At 42.8% G+C, this 7,082-nt stretch overlaps 1 long non-coding RNA gene across 1 annotated transcript; it reads right to left on the reverse strand.

Annotated features, from left to right (window-relative positions):
- Positions 1-935: 935 nt before the first annotated feature.
- LOC139056927 (uncharacterized) lies at positions 936-2,594 on the reverse strand. Its single transcript, XR_011512467.1, has 3 exons — positions 2,470-2,594; positions 1,521-1,632; positions 936-1,338 (listed from the first exon to the last, which is right to left on the reverse strand). It is a non-coding gene; the product is annotated as an uncharacterized lncRNA (long non-coding RNA).
- Positions 2,595-7,082: the final 4,488 nt, after the last annotated feature.

Here is a 7,082-nt window from a genome sequence, read left to right on the forward strand (position 1 = left end):
GTTTGAACCAACAGTTGCCGTTGAAGATGAGCAACTTCCATTGCGAAGCAATCAGGTGACGCAGGCATCTGCTGCCGCAACCAACACAGCAACATGGACTACCCGGCATTTTAGCGTTAACTCCTTTCCAACCTGCACATTTATTTTCTTTCGGGGGCCGCTATGTGTGGCTCACACTTTGTGTCCCACTTTGTCGCAATGTGGACAAGTCGCTTTTGTGGGCATCACCTTCGGCAGCCATTCTTGCGGGCCTTTCCACCCATACGGCTATCAACTTCATACACTTCGAACCATGTAAGCACATATGCTGGTCTCCGTTTTGAGCAAATCATGGCCGAGGTAGGCCACAAGCACAATTTGCCCATGGCTGCAGCAGGCCAGAACGAACGGGGCGCACCAGTTACGGTGTGTGTATACTGGGAGTCTATGTCGCTTTGCGGACTGCAGGAGCAAATGCTTACCTCGAGGGACTGCTTACCAATGCAACTGACCAGGCCCCCACATCTGTAACACAGTTACCACAACCAAGTGTGGCAGCAAAACCAGATTCTGCAATCAATCACTTCACTGTAGCTTGCACAAAGACCCAGGCTATCAAGGAAGAGGAGCAATCATCAACGAGACTAGGAATATGGAAAATGAGAAAGCTTGCATTCAAGAGAGAAGCCACTCTGCTCTGCAAGCATTGAAGGCTAAAAACACCAAGAAAAGTAAAATGGTGCATAGCACATGTGCATAGGTTAATGCAAGACGCATGCCGATGCTGCATCAGCTATTTCAGGAGAGTAATTGCGCATGACAACATACACTAGAAGATACTGCTACAGATATGTTAGGCTGCTAGACAGTGACTGGTATTAAGTATCAGCGAAATATCCAAATATAAAGGTTGACCTTTATATTTGGATGAGGATGAATAACCTCTAACAAAAATGGGCAATGAGAAAGCTTGCATTTATAGAAGAAAAATTACACTTCGCACAAACGGAATTAACATGGCTTGGAAGCTGATTAAGGACGAACTGATGAAACTCAATCTTTTGGCCAGCGTCGTCCGTGCTTGGTCAGATGTTGCAGGTGCATCTGAAGACGAAGAATTTCTAGAAAGTCCTTTTTGAGTTACTTGGATGACTCAGCCAAATGTCCGTGCTGGTGGAATGGTGGCTGAAGCTCTTTGCAGTCTTAACACAGTCCTTTGCAGACTTGATATCTCATCCATATTCTTGTGCATGTGCTTCTTTGTTCTTGGTGTAAAAGCCTTGCAAATTCGGATCCAGCCCCTTCCTGTTGGTGCAGATAGGAGCTCCTGTGATGACCAAGATGTGCTTGGCATAGACTCTGTTGGGGCAAAACGGTGACACGTGAGATATAGCACAGATTAGCCAAATTTATGTGGGTTTTATATGTTCGAACCAATTATACTGAACCATATATATGAACAAACATTCATATCTGCTGCAAACGGCAAGCCAATACAGCATAGATCAAACATATTTATTTCTGAACCATATGTTGTTTACCTTGTAGTAGTAGCCAATGTCCACACAATGACCTTGTCGTAGCAGGCAGCAGCTTCTGTTTAGTGCGTGGAGTGTGTTGCTTTATACTGGTGCCGTCCTCATTACTGCATGTCTGGAACAGAAATTTTGACTGAATCAGAAATTGAAAAAGCAAAGTTTTGCAATATGAAATGCAAAAAGGTGTGACATATATGTTGTAATGATTTGCGACTACAGAACACATGCAAATGTACACTGTCTATTCTAGGGTGCTTAAGCAGCATGTTAAATAAATATTGCTATTGCCCATAAAATTGATGTCTGCCTAACTACAATGCATGTCAACAGCGCAAGTACTATTAAGATCACAAATGAGAACATTTGTGGGTTCATTTATGCTCTAGAAGTGATCACACTGCTAGTTACTCAAGCAAATGCATGAAAGTCATGAAGCTATTAGAACTGATGCATTATTTTTCTCCACGAACGTGACGCACCGCTTCACTACTGCAAAAATAAATGCCCTACGGTAAACCAATCTGAACAGCAAGAACATTTGGAACCAACAAGTACGAAATATGGGTATCATGCTTGCAACTGTTTAATACATTAAATTCTGTACTTTCACTTCATTTTACCAAAGGATTATTCGGTTTTGTGGACGACAGACGTTGCCGGCCGACTCGAAAAAAAGTTTAATCTGTATATTGATAAGGCTACTCAGTCACCTACAACCACGGCTACAATAACATGAAAAATGAGACGCGCGTTCCGATATCGCTCTTTCTTTCCTGGTTGTGTGTGTAAACCAAACGACAGCCTCGCAAGTAAAGGTTTATTTAGGAAACAGCAACTGAGATCCTCACTGCCCATATGTAATGCAAGATCTAGTTCGTTAACTTGTGCCCGCCTGGAAGGTAATGAGACAGATATTATATAACGATTGAAGCAGCGGTGTTAAACGACTCACCGTTATTGCCGTTGTCAGCCGCAGCAAAATCCAGCTCCCGTTTCGATGCAGACCTGTTCCGAATGGCTCACGACCGAAACCCAACTGCCGGGCTTACATGTCCGCTTGCAAACACGTAACTTCACCCCAAGTTACATAGAAGCGCAAGAAACTAGTTTTAGAAACAAAGAAGCAACCAGTCTTGAGTGTACGAACGAATGAATCCGTGCCGCCGTGCACTCGGAAATACCGGTAAAAATTTTAAATCCAGGCCAGAGGTCACGTGAAAGATCGATGATGCTGAACGCTATTTGCGTTCATAATGGCGAAGAAACAATAAACTTACTAACAAAGAGTACAATATCTAATTAGCAATGATAATTTTGCCCTGTTTTTATGTAAAAGAAAATGCTTCGGTAATTGTAAGAGAAAGTTTGTAAGATAAAATTGCGCTTATTACGACGCCTCTACCGGGAAATGTTGGAACTAACGAACGAATCCCGAGGTGATCCTACTAGGTCGGCTTTGTTAGCAGCGGCGCGCGGTCGATTTTTTCGCCCTCTGTGGCCATTAGTTGAACTTGAGAGTGTACGGGGCCTGCCAAGCATCACACACCAGCAGCAGCAGCCCAGCGGGGAGAGACATCCAAGACAACTACCGCCGCGACTCCACACGGTGGTCGAGCGAAATCGTCGAAACTCCGCTGCCGCCGCCGTTGTGCGCGCCTATCCGCGCGCCCACCGTGATTCATGGACTGGCACGCGCGCGCAGCGCGTGACCACTGCGAAAGGGCGGTGGCCCGAAGTAGCCCTCTTTCTGCCAGAAAATAAACTGTGGCCACAAACACACAAATGAATCTCTGCTCCCGTCAGTGAAAGGGGGAAATACAGACAAGAAAGGTAATACCATTGCCTTACTAGTTTGTCTATATTTATTAGAATTATACAATTGTTTCAGCCACTGTAAATAGAGTGCAGTTACAATAACTGGTCGGCAAATCCTTTTCTTTTTATTCGTTCTGAAATTCCACATTTCATCCCGTAGCATTACTGTAATATTCACGGTAATCGTTTGATATTCCTCGAACACTGTCTTCATGTTTCGAAAGGCAGATACGACTATTCGATAAGCTTGTCAGTCTGATCCTGCTGTATATACGTAGTTATTACACGAAACATCCACTGCTAGCAGTTATGGTCTAATAAATATTTTAAAGCGCAAACTGAAACAGCAGCACACTGAATTCACAGTGCAAAACCTCGCCTAAATCATCCGATATGTGCTTTCGTGTAACAACTGAAAATCTTGCGGCGTTTCAATATTTTCAAAACCCAAATTGACTATTTTAAAAAATTCGTAAAATCGGCTACCCTATACGTTTTCCACTCAGGCACTTTCGCTGATAGATTCGCTTGAACAGGTGAATGGAATGTCATGTATCTATACCACACACTACGCATCAACATATGAGCCATAACTGCATTGTCCGTGGGCAAATCGTTCCTTTTTGTTATTGTTTCGAAAGCTGCTAAGTAGAATCTCAGTAAACGAATTTCTGGTTAAATGGAACAACAAGCTCTCAGTTGGTTTATTTTGTACTTGAAACAATGTAAAGAAATTCGTTAATCTGAACGAAATTGTTCGCAACTCCCTATAAACGGAACTAGAGAATCAACCACTAAATGTGCGTGTACGTGCGTGCGTGCGTGCGCGCGTGTGTGTGTGTGTGTTTTCTATTTTTAACTAGTGGTTTCATTCACTTTTAATACTCAACATTTCTGACAACAGTAACAAGAGCTCGTGTGACATAAAGTGCTGCACCCCTGCACATCTTTCTCGGTAAAACGAAACTCCTGTTTATCGCAACACACCTGTCCAGTCCCTTGAGGTTCCGTTTAACGAGATTATACTATAAATGGAACGGTCACCCAAGTTTCGCGCCGAGTGACAAACCAATATGGGATAGAGAAGCTTCGAAGTATGGATTAGTAAACGGGATTCTACTTGCATAAAGTGGACGAGGTCATGCAATACGTAGAGCAAATAACCGATGGTCCGTTTAAGATGCAATATGTCAAGGAAAATATGGGGAACGCAGTCGAGTGATTGCATGGAGACAGATGATTACATATGGAGCAAGGATAGCAGAAAATGTGCAGGATGAGGCCGGCTAATGCAGGACAAGGGTTATTGGTGGGAGAAGCCTTCGTCCTGCAGTGAATATGAAATTGGGGGCTGATGATGATGACGAATTTAACCACAATTAAGGAGAAAAAAAAGAACTTTCAGTCGGTGAGGGGACAGCATCAGCATTAAAACTCCACTGTTGCGCTTGCTACGCTATCCGACTCAGGGCTTGTATATATTGTGCGCAAATTTTCTGCACGTGCGATTAGTTTCCTCGTTAAACACACGCTGTATATTCTTCGAACAGTCATCGCAGTGTAACTCGACAATGTTACGTCATCAAGATGTGCGCGTAATGCAACTTTTCACTTTGTGTTCCGTTGTTGCACATACTGGACTATACCAGAACACGGTTCAGCTGCGACGGACTGTCCACGCATTTCGAGCTCCGCCCTTCCTTAGTGAATGTCGCCCAATGTTAATGACATGAAAGAGAGAAGCAGAGGTTGAGTTATTCGCAAAATCGCAACGCAATCGATGCAGTGCTGCTCTTTATTTATAGACCGACAACTGCCATATATAGAAGAGATACGTGGTAACTTTGGCAGGTAACAGTGAAAAACAGCAGTGTTTGTGTGAAGATTGCAATGCCCCCACCAGCAAGATAAATTGTATGTATGTATGTATGTATGTATGTATGTATGTATGTATGTATGTATGTATGTATGTATGTATGTATGTATGTATGTATGTATGTATGTATGTATGTATGTATGTATGTATGTATGTATGTATGTATGTATGTATGTATGTATGTATGTATGTATGTACGTACGTCTACCCACAGTTCGGCAAGATGTCAGATGAAACATCAATATATCCATTCTATCTGAGCTAAAGTGGGCCATGTTATAAATATACGAGCTACGAGATACGAAGATGGGACAAATATGTTCTGTCAATAAACCTCGTCCGTATACTGGGCTATATTTTCTGTTATCATTAAGTAGCCAATAAGCCAAAAACTTGGAGACTGACAAAGAAGCTTGAGAACAAGTTAAGGATCGCGCAAAGAGCGATGAACGAAGAATGTCAGGCATAACGTTAAGACAGAAAGAGAGCGATTTGGATCAGAGAGCAAACGGGTATAGCCGATATTCTAGTTGAAATTAAGAGAAAAATATGGAGCTGGGCAGGTCATGTAACGGTGGACCATTAGGTTTACAGAATGGGTGCCAAGAGAAGAGAAGCGCAGTCGAGTATGGCAGAAGACTATGTGGGGCGATGAAATTAGGAAATTCGCGGGCGCTATATATAGTGGGAATCGGTTGCAGCAGGACAGGGGTAATTGGAGATCGCAGGAAGAGGCCTGCGTCCTGCAGTCGACATAAAATAAGCTGATGATGACGATTACGACGATGATGATGAAGAAGAAGAAGAAACCAAGAACTACACAATGAACCCAATTATCCCTATATATAGTCTTACACTCTAAAAAAAATGTGCGCCTTTTGAGGCTTACCTTGTTCCACAAGAATAACGGTCATCTGCCTTGCTTGCCTTTGCTTTCTTGAAAACTCTGCGTTCGCTATTTTCCTGTCGAGTATGTCATGCTGATAACGCGCGACCTGGAAGTACCGGGCTCGCAGCGCTGAAGAAAGGAAATGAGAGCAATTGGGATAGCTGACGATTATCGTTGTGGGACAAGATAAACCCCAGAGGGTGCAAACTTTTTTAAGAGTGTATACGGCGTAAGTCCGAATGCCAAATTGTGCTTCATGTACGAAAACATCTTATTCAATATTTTACAGCCGGCTACATTTATTTGTTTCCAGCCCATACAGTTACTTTTGCTGTCTTTCAAAGTTGTGGCGCAAAATACGGAAACGAAAGAATAAGTGAGCGCGCGCAGGCCGTGCGCCTTGTGCGCGCGACAGCAGCGCTTTCCCCGAATGTGTTATAAGAACAAATAAATAAATAAATAAATAAATAAATAAACGTCGCACAGTGTTTTTTGAACGAGCTGCCGCTCTGTCCTGTATGACTGACACGGTGACCGCATAAGATTGACAAGGTGTCAATGTACTGTTGACTGCTGCTAACAGAAATCGTAGTTATTACCATTCAGTATAGAGTGAGTTGTTTGAAAGCCCTTTCGAGAGTGCTGTCGCGCACGCGCTCGCTTGACTTTTTCGACGCGAAATCATCAATTGGACATTATGTGGACATTAATTAAAGTTCCATCGGACATTAATGCCTTGCCATTCAAACTCGTAAGAAGTGCTATATAGGTGTCCTCGGATTTTGTTTTTCTTTTGTATTGTGCGCTGCAATTTTTCAAATCCGGAAAAGGTAAGAAAAGTTAGCGGGTTGTAAACTATTGGAAGCAGTAATAAATTGACGCAGCATGAAGTCAGTGAGATGAACACTTGGTATAGGACAAGCCAAGATGTATGCACTGAAAAATAAGCAGGGTAATACTATCAGCAATTTCGAATATGTAGTAA

This window comes from Dermacentor albipictus, chromosome 1 (genome assembly GCF_038994185.2).
Source record: "Dermacentor albipictus isolate Rhodes 1998 colony chromosome 1, USDA_Dalb.pri_finalv2, whole genome shotgun sequence".
NCBI classification, from domain to species: Eukaryota; Metazoa; Arthropoda; class Arachnida; order Ixodida; family Ixodidae; genus Dermacentor; species Dermacentor albipictus.